The 16,078-nt window shown below is 42.9% G+C and overlaps 1 protein-coding gene across 4 annotated transcripts in view; it reads right to left on the bottom strand.

Annotated features, from left to right (window-relative positions):
* KANSL1 (KAT8 regulatory NSL complex subunit 1) overlaps window positions 1–16,078 on the bottom strand; it is a 173,093-nt gene that overhangs the window by 134,817 nt on the left and 22,198 nt on the right. For 2 of the 4 annotated variants that reach the window (XM_043465769.1, XM_043465778.1), the window contains exon 1: window positions 11,511–12,105. The exons of the other annotated variants lie outside the window; for them this stretch is intronic. The gene's annotated coding sequence lies outside the window, so the exon portion shown is untranslated. Of the gene's footprint in view, window positions 1–11,510; window positions 12,106–16,078 lie in introns of those variants that run through there. 4 annotated transcript variants of the gene reach the window in all.

Below are 16,078 nucleotides of genomic sequence, written 5' to 3'. Positions count from 1 at the left end.
AGCCAAAGTATATCCCTAAGACAGAGTTTCTCAACCTCAGCACTACTGACTTGTGCGGAGTAATTTTTTGCTATGGGGAATGGGGTCTCTCCTGTGTCCAGGTGGTTTAGCAGCATCCCTGGCCTAAATGCCCACTGCACCCTCCCTAGAAATTATGACAACCAAAAATGCCTCCAGACATGCCAAATGTCCCCAAGGGGGCAAAATCACACCCCCCCCCCAATTGAGAGGCACTCTCTAGAGAGAGATTCTGTATCTACAGATGTATATACATACATATATATTTCTAAACATAGATTTCCAGAAATCATACATATCTGGCTGCTTCAAATAGTGGAAGTCACAAACTAACTCCACACCTACAAACGAAAGCCACACCTTACTCCCTTGTAAATTCCCAAGACAGGACTCCGGTTACTCAAGAATAAATTGGCAGCATCCACCTTGCAAAAATGCTGATTAGCTGCCAAGGCCCAAAGAGAAGGGTCTGGACATTGGGTGGCCAACAACCGCACTTGCACTGAAAACAGAAGCAAAAATCAGATGGGGAAGAAAAACTTGCCCATAATGTGGTTTCTACTAACCTCGTTCCACCATTACCTCATTACTCTGTACAAATGGAAAGAAGACACAGGAAGGATGGTTAGAGAAGGGTGTGTGAAGTTATCAAAATTTAAGCTGAAGCTTCAAAATTAACTAAAATTTCATTTATGCAAAAGGCTGTGACAAAAGAAGGTAATGGGGCATTCCAGTGAGAGGAAAAGGTATGGGAAAAGCGGACATCCTGGAGATTAGAAGAAATTATCAACTTGTCTGAATTATAAAGCATATTTTAACAAGAGGAAACACTATAGAAAAAGGTGAAAACGCAGTCTGAAGCCAGATCATTAATGGACAACCTTCAAAAGCCAGTTTTTACTCAGACTTAAAGGCAGCAGAAAATCATGAACGGTTTTTCGTATGTGGAGTGACACACGAGAACTGTGCTGCAGAGACCAGCTGTCTAGGATGGATTAAAAGAAAGTACAAAGGCAAAGGCCAGTGAGGAAGCTACTGCAATAATCTAGACAGGATACAACAAGAACTCACAACTAAGGTGGTCACCACAGCAGAAGTGTCAAAGTCTCCTCTAGGTTTCGGAAGCACCTCAAGTCTGCAGAAGAACCAAGTAAGCGATGCAAATAGGAAAGCTCTTAAGAAACAAGAAGGTTGTCATTTCCTTCATAATTTCAGCTTCTTCAAGATAAAATCCTCCCATTTATTTCTTATAATGCTGTTCAGGTTGAGAGGCAGGGGGAACCATTTAGGTTTGGTATATCCTCTCCATTCCTAACAGTACCAATTCAAACCCAGCCCGGATGCTCACACCTAAATGATCTTAAGAGCTTCCTGACTTAACTCTCAGTCCTCTAATCCAGCTGTCCCCAACCTACTGGTCAACAAGAACCGATTTTGTGGAAGACAGTTTTTCCACGGCCCAGGCGTGGGGGAGGGGATGGTTTCGCTGTGACTCAAGCACATGACACTCACTGGGCACTTTACTTCATCTGTGATCTAAGGCTGCCACTGATCTGGCAGGGCCACAGCCCGGAGGTAGGGGCTCCCTGTCTAATCCATTCCATACTTTTTTATCACTTCACTTCTCTACTCAAGAATAGTTCCTAGTACACTTCTCATTAGTCCAAATTCTCCAAGGTGAAATTTTAACATCGAAACAAATGCATCAATTGGCATGGACCTAGAAACTGCGCCCAGATTCAACTCATCATTTTTGCCTATGCTGTTGCCTCTAACTGAAGGCCCTTCTACCCTTGAAGCCCAAAACTTAATATGTCAATACACAACATCTCCACAAAAACTTTTCCAGACTATTCAGGCTCGCCTAACTTTCTTCCTGCTTAAATTGTACAATGCACTTAAAAGTCACCACTCAATTAAAATTATCTGAATGTTCCCCTAGTTGTCAATTTGTTAACTCTATTTCAAAACTGGGAAAGTCCCTTAATATCTTTCTTTGCATGCTCACTAACTTTAAAAAGATAGAGTACCTGGAACATAGTAAGCACTGTGAGCACTTACTGACAGGCTTACAGCAGTCAAAAAGACCCAGAGGGAGGCTTTTCAAGCATAAGACTGTGCTAAGCAGAGAAAGATGAGGAAGTACCAATCAAGAAACTGACACAATTGAAATAACAGGCAAGGATTTGGGACATGATCCACAGAACAACGTGAATAAAGCAGGTGGTTGGTACATGCACAGCTTCTTGAGAAAGAGGGAAAAAGCAGCTTTGTGATCAAGTACCAAAAGTTACATTATGGAACACACTGGCAAGTTTTTCTTTTACAAATGTAGATTTGTTACAGAATACAAGAGGGAGTGGGAGGCAAATTTTTTTTTCATAAAACAAAGAAATGAGGTGGATCTCACCACCCCAGTTCCTAACACTTTCCTATGCCAACAGGGCAGTGCTTCTTAAGTTTTATTATTATTAAGGGAATCACAGCTCTGGCTGGAGAATAGATTGTTATTATGACTGCTGTTCACTAACATTAATTGACCCTTTATGGTGTCAGTCACTGTGCTAAGTGTTTTACATATACACCCTCATTTAATTATCACAATAACAGTATAAGATGAATATGTGCTCAGAAGTAGCATGCCCAAGACCGCACCACTACTAAGCTACAGAAGCAGGATTCCAATCCAAATCTCTAAGTGAACAGTGAAAGTCCCTCAGCCGTGTCTGACTCTTTACGACCCCATGACTATACATACAGTTCTTGGAATTCTCTAGACCAGAATACTGGAGAGGGTAGCTGTTCCCTTCTCCAGGGATCTTCCCAATACAGGGATCGAACCCCGGTCTCGCGCATTGCAGGTGGATTCTTTACCACCTCAGTCACCAAGGAAGCCCAAGAATACCTGAGTGGGTAGCCTATCCCTTCTCCAGCGGATCTTCCCAACCCAGGAATCGAACATCTCCTGCATTGCAGAGATTCTTTACCATCTGAGCTACCAGGGAAGACCCATGCTTATTTTTTTTAGTTTATTTTTTATTGAAGTATAGTTATTACAATGTTGCATTGGTTTAGTTGCTAAATCATGTCTGACTCTTACAACCCCATGAACTGTAGCCTGCCAGGCTCCTCTGTCCATGGGATTCTCCAGGCAAGAATACTGGAGTGAATTGCCATGCCCTCCTCCGGGGATCTTCCCGACCTAGGAATTGAACCCGGGTCTCCCGCACTGCAGGCAGACTCTTTACCAACTGAGCCACCAGGGAAGCCCAGTGCATCATCACTATACCTAAGGCTAAGTTTAAACTGGAAGGGACTTAACTGCTAGACACAAGGATTTTAAATTTTAGTCTTTAGAGGAAAGTCAATGAGAAATCAAAAAAATCATTTTATTAAAATGCCTACAGCATTCAAAGCTCCACACCAAGTGTCTGAGGATGACATGGACCAGTAAAGACACTCACTGTGATCAGGGAATCCTAGGGGGACCCTCACACAGTTGTGAGAGCCGGACCGTAAAGAAGGCAGAGCGCCAAAGAATTGATGCCTTCGAAATGTGGTGCTGAAGACTCGTGAGAGTCCCTTAGACCACAAGAAGATCAAACCAGTCAATGTTAAAGAAACCAACCCTGAATACTCATTGGAAGGACTGATGCTGAAGCTGAAGCTCCAGTATTATGGTCACCTGAAGTGAACAGGCAACTCATTGGAAAAGTCCCTAATACTGGGAAAGATTGGGGGCAGAGGATGAGACGGCTGGACAGCATCACTGATGCAATGGACACGAACAAGTGGCAAACTTCAGGAGATAGTGAGGGACAAGAAGGCCTGGCATGCTGTAGTCCACAGGGTCGCAAAAAGTCAAACACGACTGGATGACTGAACACCACCACCACACAGGCTGAGAGTGGGTGCTGGGGTCACAGAAGGCGTCCCGGGGGGGAAACATCTTAACTTGAAACCTAAAGGATAGGAAGGGTCCTGCATTGGGCTTCCCTGGTGGCTCAGACAGTAAAGAATCTACCTGCAATGCCAGAGACCTGGGTTCAATCCCTGGGTCAGAAAAATCCCCTGGAGAAGGGAATGGCTACCCACTCCAGTATTCTTGCCTGGAGAATTTCGAGGAGTCTGGAGAGCTACAATCCATGGGTTGCAAAGAGTCGGACACCACTGAGTGGCTAACACTTCCACTTTTAGCATCGCCCATACAGTTACTTCCAACACCTCTGCCCCCAGTACCAATTCCAAAACCAATTCCGGCCCTTCAACATTCCCTGTGTGAATGAATCCTGATCCCAATCTCTGGTTTACAATCTACTATAGATATCTAACTTAAACATACACTAATATCAGACAGGAATAACAGACTACAGTATAGTCTAATGCTGGAGACACTAAGAACCACAGCAGTGTCATCAATGCCAAAGATCAGACAGAAATTAGGTGTGAAGGTAAACCTAGATGACAAAGCACCGTGTTTTGCCTAAAGGGATCAGGGGAGGCTTCCAGAAAGAGATGACATTCTGACTAAACACCAAGGTTAAACAGGAAGGGTTAGATAGAATGATAGCCAGTCACTCCATCCTTAATACCACTGCCTTAGTTCAGGATCCCTTAGGCCTTACACTAACCCAGAACAGCAATAATCTCCCAACTGTTCTTTCTTCCTGTCTCAGCAAGCCTTCAACCTAGTGTCCACTACCAAAATAATTACTAGAAGAGGAGAAAAGAAGGGAAAAAAGAGAGGGAACATAAATTCAACCATGCTGTGCTCCTGCTTAAAATCCTTCCGTGACCCTAAGGTAAGGATGAATCCAAACTCTGACACAGCATTTGTCTGCCCCCTTTCACACTCAGACCCATCTTCCACCTGTCCCAGCCTAGCCACTGCAATCTTATTTATACTTCCAGGTTCTTCCATACCCTTGCACCTTTGGCTTCTCAAGTTTTAGCTCAAGATCACATGCTCTTTGAAGTATTTCCCACTCATTCCAGGTAGAGTTAAGGGTCTCATTCCTTTCTAGGATCTAATAAGCATTCGCATGACATCCTGGTCATAATGGAAAATAAACACCCAATTTTGTTGCCCCTACTGTCTATATTTCTTAAAAGAAAACTTACGGCTTGTTTCCTTTTCCTTGAATCCGCCTGCAATGCAGGAGACCCCGATTTGATTCCTGAGTTGGGAAGATGCGCTGGAGAAGGGATAGGCTACCCACTCCAGTCTTCTTGGGCTTCCCTTGTGGTTCAGCTGGTAAAGAATCTGCCTGCAACACAGGAGACCTGGGTTTGATCCCTGGGTTGGGAAGCTCCCCTGGAGAAGAGAAAGGCTACCCACTCCAGTAATTCCACGGACTGCACGGTCCACGGGGTCGCAAAGAATCAGACATGACTGAGCAATTTTAACTTAACTTAATGGCTTGTTTTATTTCTAACTCTTACAGATAGCACTATACCTGACAGACAGTGCACCAATGTATTAGTTAGTTAACCTGCGTATTCTAGTGAATGCATCAGACGGAGATCCATTATGAAGTTAATGGGGATGTCTGATCATAAAGTGAAAATCTAATGGGAAGCAGGAACCAACTGAATCTAGGACAGACTTTGTCTACCTCAAGTTCTGGTCATTTACATTGCCAAGCACATGCACTCAGACTGACAAACTTTTTAAGGATACTTTTAAACTATTAAATTTGGCTACATAAGCCTTTTGAAGGCACTGTCAAAATTTTCAATTCAACTACTCAAACTTCTACCCAGTAACTGCACTTCTAGGAACCTATTCAACAGAAATATTCTCACAGGTACCTAAGAATATATGCACAAGTCTTTTACTGAAGAACTGTAATACAAAAAAAAAAAAAAGAGTAAACTTAAAAAGATACAATAGAGTATTATGAAGCTGTTAAAAAAAAACTATGTTGACATGAAAAATCTCTGATATATAACTAAGTGGGGGGGAAAAAAAAAGACCAAGCTACGAAACAGGTAAGATCACATTTGTGTTTACTTATCACTGAATTCATTTCCTACCAGTCTAGCTCACAAAAGGCAAAGAAGGAAAAATGGACTTTTATCTCATCTCTAACAACTCTAATAATACAAGTGTTTCTGAACAAAACTAAAATCGAAGATTTCTCAAAGGATCCAAGCAATTCAAAAGCAAATACATTCTTCTTAAGGTGCTGAGGTGAGGGGAAGGTCCCTGACCCAACTTCAGAGATCTCAGTGAAGTCGACCCTAGCCCTTCAGAATACTGAATTAAAGATTAACTGAAAACACACACCCACCCAAACACACACACCCACCCAAACACACACACACACACACCCCCCCCCTGAAAAACAGCAATCCAGTATCTTTTGAAATATGGTAAGCTCTTCAAACATCCTCAGTGCTCCATGGTAACATATGAACAGTTTAATGAAAGTTTCCTGACAGTTCAACTTATCAGACCAGTATTTCTACAAAGCCTCTATGCTACCAAACAGCAGAAGCTAAACTCATTAGCTTTTCACCTCTATCCCTTCACACCCTCCAGTGGAGGTGCTAATAAGCAGTCACAAAGGCCAAATAGCAAATGAAAGCCTAGATATCAGTTTGTAGCAATTTTTCACTTAATACTCTAACAACAAAATTGCGATTCATTTTTTTTATTCCTCAACACTTCCCCTCCAACTGAATTCAACCAGATCTGACCTTAAGCTGCTCCCTTTTTACAAAGAAATTGAAAGGCTGAGGGACTCCATTAGGTTTGATGCCACTTAAGCAACTTCTTTCCAAACAAGGGCAAAATCTGCTGTACTTAAAATTCAAAGTGAGATCTCATTTGGGATTCCTGGTTCAAGTAACAAGAACCAGAGTTTTTGATAACATTTAGATAAAACTGCACTGAATTTACCTTATACTTCCCTCACTCTTAAAGCTTGGGGAGAAATTGTAATTTTTAAAAAGTTAGAACTAGAGGGGAAAAAAAGGCAAGCTTACAGTCAACAACAATAAAACACAAAGTTAAGTAATTCCGTGGGGGCTAGGGCCTTCCAATGTTAAAACTGTATAGAGCTAGCCGAAAAGCTTAGACAAGCAAGCCTTACAGAAGGTAACTAACATGTATTAAGCAGCTGTCAGTTCCCAGACACCACTACCCATAGGAGACAAGAATCTAAAAGGCGTGTCTACCTTGAAGGGCTTCTTGATGTAATGTTTAAAATCTTCATATACAATCTTTTAAGTTTCTCTTTCACACTACTCAAATTTGTTTCTTATCCATAAACATGAACTGCACTCTCCACTTTGAAGACAGTTTCTTCACACCCTCCATTTTTGCTTTACCTTTATTTGATGAAAGACAACAAAAGCTTACCACACAAACCAAAAAAAACCATCTATTTCAGTCTTTTTGGAATCCAGGCTTTTTGATAAATCAAACCTATCGACTCATTTTCTCCTATACATTTTACCCTACACCCTAGAAGACTGGCAACACACCATAACGTAGGAACAAATGATAACTGAACTAGTAACTAAGTGACCCTTCCATCCATATATACTGATCTTCTCCTATGACCCACAATTCTCTCCACAATATGCAAGTGACACCCAAAGACACCACTTTCTGTCTCCTCGTGGCCTTCAAATGTTGGGGACCTCTACCACAGTGGAATATTTGCCTTTTACATTCATATTCTCTTTTTTAACCATTACTGTGATTCACTGAGTTTTGATCTCCCATTTCAAGGAATGGCAAGTACTGATAAGTCTCGCTTTGTGTCATGAATTATTACATTCTGGCAGGAATATTTCTGCGCAACTGTTATGATGCCCAGAGACTAATATGCAATTTATTATGATGGAAACTACAATTTAAACACACATCTTCAGAAGCAACGTGAAGACTCAAAAACCAGTCTTAATACAGATTTCCAAGAAATAGTTACAAGTCTTATTTTAGGGAAAGGACATGATCCAAGTACTCTCTGCGCACGGTAAGAAGGCCAGGTGTTTGGGCCGTTTTATTTGAGACACCTGCACCTATACTTTTTCATAAAGTGATCAAGTAAAAGAGCCCTAATGTAAAACATGCTTCCCGAGACCTAGAACAGTCTAACCAAAAGGCAAAAACTTACTTAAAATAGAAAAAGAAGGCAAAGAAAAGGTGCTTTAAAACTAAGGAAACCACTCAATATTAAGATTTGCTCTGGCCCAATCAACTGAAGATGAACCACATACTCAGTCTGCACTAATCCTTCTTTTCCAAATTCAAGGCAATGGAAAGATGTTGGACGTTAAAAAAAAAGAAAAAAATACTAATAATTTTTTTTTTCAAAAAATTCCCTTTCTCCCCAGGAAGGAAATCACTTAATTTCTGTATCTAATGACTTCACCAAGAAGAAAAATAATAACCCCTACTGAACTCCCCTCTCAAGGAAGCTGACAAATATAAGAGGAATAAGCATTACTCTTTAAAACACACGATTGTCAATGATTAGAAAACCCAATATGGATTAGTATGTTTCTTCACAGAATTAAAAAAATTGCTTTCTAGTACTACAACTTTACTCAGTGCTACAACTACTAAGCTTTACTCAGCAAAGTTCCTCTAACTAGAACCACTCAATACTGAAATAACTCCTCAAATCAGCTTCATCAACCAAAATGGCCCCATGTTTACTTACAGATTACCTGAGTTAGATTTGTTCTGTTTGATACAACCTATCAGCTGTTATTCACTTTAAAATACAATTAAAATCTGTGGTCAATCTAACAAAATCCAGAGGAGGTACAGACACTGGCTACAGTGCATGACTAGAAATGGGAGGGTACCAGCACTGTTTGAAGAAAAAAAAGAGTTGTTTTCCTTTCTTCTCACCTTGATAAAAGTTCAAAAGTGAACTAAGGCACACTCACTTTCTAGCTTCCAGAATTTTCCTCAACAGGAGAATGGTAAGTCATCCAACAACGAAGGTGTGCTCTGCAGGTTCCACCACAGAAACACGTGTAGGCAGGAAGAAAATCACACAAAGACTGAACATCTCACCTGCTGTAAAGCACAAAACTCAAATGCTGAAATTCTGAACAAGGCTTTCAGGAAAGATGCAGGAACACTTCTAAATACTTCCCTTAAATGGATTCACAAAGCTGAAAGGGCCAAAAACCCCACCATACCTCAAGACTCTCTCAATACTTAACTGATCACTCTTTTAATTGTCCACAGACATAAATTAAAAATACTTCTTAAACATATACTTAAATACGGCAGTCCTCAGAGACCAATCGTTTTCACCATAACACAGTAAGAAATCTTTGTCACATCTGTTTCCCTCCAAGTGGTGCACACTTGAAAATTAAAAAATGAGCCACCTCAAATCATGAGATCCCTAACAAATATATCAAATATGCTAAAGGTCAAAGGAATTGCAGACTTTGTTGGATAAACCTAGAGGAAATCGAAATCAGAATTCCATGACTGAGGACAGTTATCTCACATTTATAATACATTTTTTAAATTCCCAAGGGATGAGCATTTTTACCTTGCCTTATTTTTAGGACTACACATCACACTGCACATATCACATGATATGATGTAACTGTTAGCAAAGAAAATGGCCCAAAACCATAAAAACTATACATGGTAGAGGAAACCAATCAATGTACACTTAAGAACCACTACATTTCATATTTAGTTTTTGAAATGTTTCTAAACTCACGACAGATCTTTTTTTCAAATTAAGAAAGTGGTTAGTAACCTCTGTAGAAACAACAGAAAAATGTATTTGGTATTTTATACAACAGGAGTTTACTCAACTACTAGGAAAACTGACACGAAGAAACAGAACATTCTTCTAAATCTATAGGATTAACACTAAAAATACTCGGGATCAAAAACTCAACAGAAACGTAATAAAATATCTTTAGTTAGAAAACAAATTACTCAAAGTGTTCACTATTGTTATAAGAAAAGAAAAATAGCTTTAAATGACACGCCTGTAGACAATTGAAAATTTCTAAATTGGTCAGACAGTACACTAGAAAAGGAACCAAGTATAGCCTATAGAAGGGGGGAGGGGAAAACACACCCACTTAAATCCTTGTAAATAGTGGTTACTTTAAACGACCCAAAAAGCAGGGAAAATACTACAGGCTATTCTGAGCGATGGAAAACATATTCCAACGTTCTACTTTTCATACTTGAAAGTGCTTTAGAAAAGAAGTTCAGTAACAATGTATAACTATATCATGATTATGCAAGGCAAAGATTATGTAATTTTATCGTTTATTTTAAATGTTATCCGCCTGCAAAACTAAAAAAACTACAACGTTTTGATCTTTCTAATGGGGAGGGGGCAAGTTCTTCTGGGCTACAATTTAAAAATATAAACACAGACCCCAAAACAAACAAAAAAACACAATGATTGCTAGCCACGTGACAAAGGAGATGGCAACACCAGGACTGTGAATGGAGGTGAGGAAGGCGAGGCAGGACTAGGAAGGTTTCTCGGAACTTTGAGGACCTCAGGATTTGAGTCTCCCGACCCTTAAGGTAACCAAACTCTAGACCGGCTACTTGTATTGTTAACGCTCTCAAGTAGTTTATTAATAGGTCACGAAAACTGCTCCAGTGACCTCCAGAATAAAGGGGGGAAAAACCGAGGAGGAGGAAAGAGAGCAATTTAAAGTGGCGCCATCATGTCACCCCTTCTCCCCTGAGGCAATCAATAAGCAATAGTTAAGTAACGTGTTTCTCCAAAAAACCACACTGGGATCCCGACAACGGAAAACAATAGAATTTTTAAGTAAAACATGCGGGTAGGGCTGGTTATCCTATGGAAAACAATCAAACTATTTGCTGATAATCAAAAGACCGTCAGCCGGAAAACAGGCCCCCCAAACTCACTTAAAAGCAAATAACTGTCTCTTCCTCTTTAGTTTAAAAAAAAAAAAAAACACGTCCGCCTGAAGGAGTCTAGATCGGAAAACATAAGTGACCTCAATTTACAGGCAACAAAAACAATAAATAAATGAAACAAATAACCATCTCACTAAACAATCAGAGTTGTGATACACACCGTGAAACGCGCAAGATGTGTGTTTCGAGCAGAGAAAGGCCTTTTGCAGTCAAGAGAAGTTCAAGGCGAGAGCTAGAGTTTGTTTGGGTTTTGGGATTTTTTGTTTTTTTTTTAACCGGAATAAATCGTGTTCTTAAGGCCGCATTTTTAAATAGAACGCCAAAGGAAAAGCTGGCGAACGAGGCGGCAGCTGGTGGGGAAGGGCCCCCGCACACCCCCGCCCTTGGGGCGACTCCCAGCCCCGGACCCGCTGCGGGGAAGCCCGGAGAGGCCATTTAAAGTTCCGGGGATTTTTCCTGCCCTGCCCTGCCTTTCCAGTTACAACTAACAAAGAGAGGGAGAAATGGGAGCCACAGGGAGAGCGAGGAGAAGGAGAAAGGGCAGCGGGAGGAGGAGGAGAGGAGCAGCAGCACCAGCACCTACCACGTGATGGAAGAGCGTTGCCCGGGCGGATTCAGCCCCACAAAATGGGCGCAGTTTGCAAACAGCCCCCGGCCTGGGCGCCGAGGGCCGGCGGCGGGCGGGGGCGCGCGGCGGCGGCTCCGGCCCGGGCCCGCCGCTCTCCTCCCCCCCGGCGCCCGGAGCCGCCCTGACTTTCCGGGCGGGGGGGCGAGGCGGAGGGGGAGGGGAAGGCGGCGGCGGGGAGCGGCCGCTTTTTCTTCTCTTTCGGACCCTTTCTCCGGCCTTCCTCGGCTCCGGCGGGGCCTGGGCACGGCCGGGGACCACAGCCCGGCCGAGAGGACGGGCGGGCGGGGGCAAAGGGTGAAGCCGCCCCCCCGCCCCGCACAAACAAGCGCCGCCGTCTGCAGCCCGAGCCCGCACCCCGGCCGCCGCCCCCGGACGCCTCTTCCCGGCCGGGGAGCGCGCTCCGGCCGCCCCCCGCACCGCCGCGGCGAGACGAGTCGGCTTCGCTACGGTGCTCGGTTCTCCCGCCGGCTCGGCGAGCGGTGGCGGCGGTGGCGGCGGCACTGGGAAAATGGCGGCCGAGCTTCTTTTCCCTCCCCCCCTTTAATCTGAAGCGGAGGGAGAATGGAGCGAGCGAGCGGGCGAGCGCCGGGGACACGGGGAGGAGGGACAGCAGCGCCTCCGCCGGCTGCGGCTGCGGCGGCGAAGGCCCGCTCCGCCCCGGCGCGCCGCCAGGGGGCGCCCGCCGCGCCGCCCCCGCGAGCCGCCAGGAGGCGCGGCCGCCGCCGCCTCAGTCATGGCTCCTCGCCGCGGCCGCTGTTTCTGCGCCTCCAGCTGCGGAGGCCGCGGCGCCGGGACCCCGCCGCTCCCAGACATGCGGCTGCGGCACGCGGCACTGCGGCAGGCGGGAGCGGGCCTTCGCTCTGGCCGGGGCGAGGCTAACCTGAGGCACTGACGCCGTCACATTCCCTCCGCGCTGGGGCTGGCGGGGCCGCGCGCCGGCTGAGGGGCAAGGAAGGCTGACGCGACAGAGCAAGAGGACGTGAGCCAAGAACTGTTTGTACTGGGTAGTAAATAGGCTTATGTCTTGGGCACCACACTATTCCAGGGCTAAACGTGCGCTGAGTCGGGTGGGGAGCTCCCTAACTGGTGAAGCGCTTCCCGCCGCCCTTTGTCCTAGCAGTCCGCCTCCCTACACTGCAGCACGCCTGGGCACTAGCCCCGGCGCCGCGCTCCGCAGCCACCGGGGTTATAAAAAAAAAAAAAAAAAATAGCGCACGTTCTCATTGCGCAGGCGCGAGCCGGAGCCCGCGCCGGACCAGCCCGGGAAGGGCCAGCCCGGAGCGAGAAGGGGAAGTGATGGCCCACCAGCGCCGGGCCCGCTGGGAACTGTAGTTTTCGCTAAGAGGCACGCGTCTGGTTTTGGGTGTCACGGCTTGGCAGATCCGCCAAAGCAGGCAAATGGCATTACACAATGAGTATTTATGCTTCCTGTCTCCACCAAAAGGAAGTTCAGTGCTATGCTAAAAGTTTAACAAAGAACTCCATAGAGAAACCCAAATCTCAGAACAAAAAGCAAACTTCCACTTGGTTTAAAGTGGTGGCACTTTATCTTTCCTCATGACCAGTTTGTCAGTACGGTATTTTAGTCCTTTTCCAAAATAGGGCCTTAAAATAACGGAACTTTTTCTAGATTAAAAAAATGTAGCAATACAATGCAAAGTGTCACATTTACACCAACTATAAGCCACTACCCTTTAAAACTAAAGAAAAAGTTGCCAAAAGATTAATCCAGTACTTAGAGACTTAAAAAAGGAACTCTGGTATTCATCAAAATATTACCTTAAATGACAGGACAACAACAACAAAATGTTTCCAACAATTAAATCGTCAAATGCAGCAGATGAGAAAGGTATGCTCTACTACCAAAAAGGAAGATGAGAAATGCTCAGTACTGTTTTGTGGCTTACCAGAACCAGTATCCGGTGGTATGTGTCACTTCTGTTAGTCAAAAAACAGCCTGATAGTTTACCCTCCCACAGAGTTACACTCCAGCACCAGCTCCTACAGCATCTACACCTGTTTCCATGAGTTCCCGTTTGTACCCTTAAAATCACATTCTCCATCATAATCATGGTTCTTAAATACAAAACAAAGTTGCGGGGTCAAATTATACAAAGAATTTTTCTTGATGTATACGTATCTGTATATACCTCCGAAAGAGATCCTAGTCTTGACTTTTTAACTTACAATCCTGGGGGGTGGAGAGATTGGTTAATTTTTTTAAAAACGTATACACACATATCTCTGCATACATAGTAATTCCACAAAATATAGCAAAAGGTGTTAAAAACACAATTCTAAAACCAATAGATGGCGAACTAGAGCCCTAATCTGAGGATTCTGAAATCTAAATGAGCAGAATGAAAAATACCAAATAAGGCATAGCCCTCTGCAGTGTATACTTAAATATTATGTTGAAAGATACCCACCACAAAATCAGTTTACTGTTGCTTCGATTCTAAAAACTCAAGTATCAGATTTAATTAGGCCTCCAAATAACCAAGCTTATAAAATACATTCTTTTCAATGATTAAGAAAAAAGTGGAAATGCTAATTTTTAAACATGCATTTTGGGTAAAAATAAATTCCCACTTTCCCCTTCTCTCATTGCTTAGCCCAAGAGTAAGCCTGTTTAAATGTTTATGGCACTTAAGTCAGTCAGTCTGTTTTACATTTTCTCAAATCAGATGTCTTACTGCTCAGACCCCAATTTTTACAAATGGGGAAATTCAAAGGTGAGCCACTACAGACACAAAAATCTTAGAGAAATATATTTTTTAAAAATTTCCCCCCAAAACACAGTGGATGTCAAGACTGATTAAACACACACACATACACTACTCATTTTTCAAATCATTCTTGAAATACTCATAGTGGTTGGCTCTCTTCCAATATCCACTCTATCTCAGTGAAATTAGTTTTACCCCATTCTCTTTACCAGAGATTGGTTGGGAATGGGCAAGAAATGTAATCCTGGCCAATGAGACATGAGTGGAAGCCCAATGGAATACAGAATTGTGAGAAAAGCTGCTTCCATCCTAAAATGAGATGAGGAAGAAACAGCCCCTCTTCAGGTAATGCTGAACATGACACTTCAAACCACTCCAGTCACCTTACATCAAGTCTGAAGACGCCACCAACATCAAAGGGCACAGAATGGAGAGTTGGCTAGAACCCTGGTTCTTGGTGACAGCATTAAATAATTATATTGAACAATTCTGACATTTGCAAGACTATTGGGACTTCCAGCTACATAAGACCAATGTAACAACAAACATATATTACACCAATTTGCACTAGGTTGGCTATACCTAAAGTCAAAAACATAATTATAACTTTCTTATAGTTTAGAGTATTTGTATTATAATACTTTATTTATATTATATTTTACATCACTTCCCTCTTATATACAACTCTTTACCCATCCATTCTTTATCTATGTGTTCTTTCTGCCATGTAAAAAAGGACCATCCCTCCTCACCACCAACCCTTGTTCATTCCTCTCCTTCAATCCACCTCTAACTTATCTTCCCTTCAAGAAAACAGTAATAAAGGAATTTTCCCAAACTTCCCTGGTGGTCCAGTGGTTAAGAATCCACCTGCCAATACAGGGTACACAAGTTCAATTCCTGCTTTGCGGAAATTCCATGTGTCGGTCAAGCAACTAAGCCCATGCACCACAACTACTGAAGCTCAAGTGCCCTGGAGCCTGTGCAGGGCAAAAAGAGAAGCCACCGCAACAAGAAGCCCCTGCAACACACTGTAGAGTATCCCCCACTTGCCACAATTAGAGAAAGCCCACGCAAAGCAACAAAGACCCAGCACAGCCAAAATTCAAATCATTTTTTTTTAAATTCACTATTTCAAATGGCAAACTAATCTCAAAGGACAAGGGATTATTTTGTTTTGTACTTTAAAAAAAGAAAGTATTAAAATAATTCAGGAAAAAGTCCTAAAGCCTAAACCATCTAGTTTCAAAAGAACAGGGACCCCCCCCCCCCCACCATTTCTGTTATTTGCCATTGCATCCCAGGGACCTAGTCCAGATATCAAAGAAATGAACATATCAAACTATTTAAAATATTAAAATTATATCATGAAAGAAACATCTTTAAACTGAAATTGGTGCATGCTCTCATGTTAGTATTCAGCAAGCTAAATATTAAGTAGAAAGTAGAAAAAAAAAAAAAAAAGAAAGTAGAATATCCTTTATTAAGGATAAACTGAACCAAAACTGGGAAATTTAAAGAATTTGGGATATCAGAAAGAATATGGAAGACCAACTAGTTCAACCTCCAGATTTTATCATCAGAAAGCCAAGAAAAAATAGCAAGGAGACTGTCCAAAGCCAAAGCTGGAACACAGACTGGAATCTGTATGTCAGTCTCCAATTCTCACTTTCCCCACCACATCACCTGCATTCCAGAATTATAGCTTCCCACCAGAAACATGCTACTCACCAACTGGCGAATAAGAAGTGCAAACATGATGCAGGTAAACCTGAACAATACTACCAATTCAGT

Source organism: Cervus canadensis, chromosome 1 (assembly GCF_019320065.1).
Source record: "Cervus canadensis isolate Bull #8, Minnesota chromosome 1, ASM1932006v1, whole genome shotgun sequence".
Classification (NCBI taxonomy): Eukaryota; Metazoa; Chordata; class Mammalia; order Artiodactyla; family Cervidae; genus Cervus; species Cervus canadensis.
The sequence above is the reverse complement of the archived record's forward strand: the minus strand, read 5'-3'. Positions and strand labels throughout refer to the sequence as shown.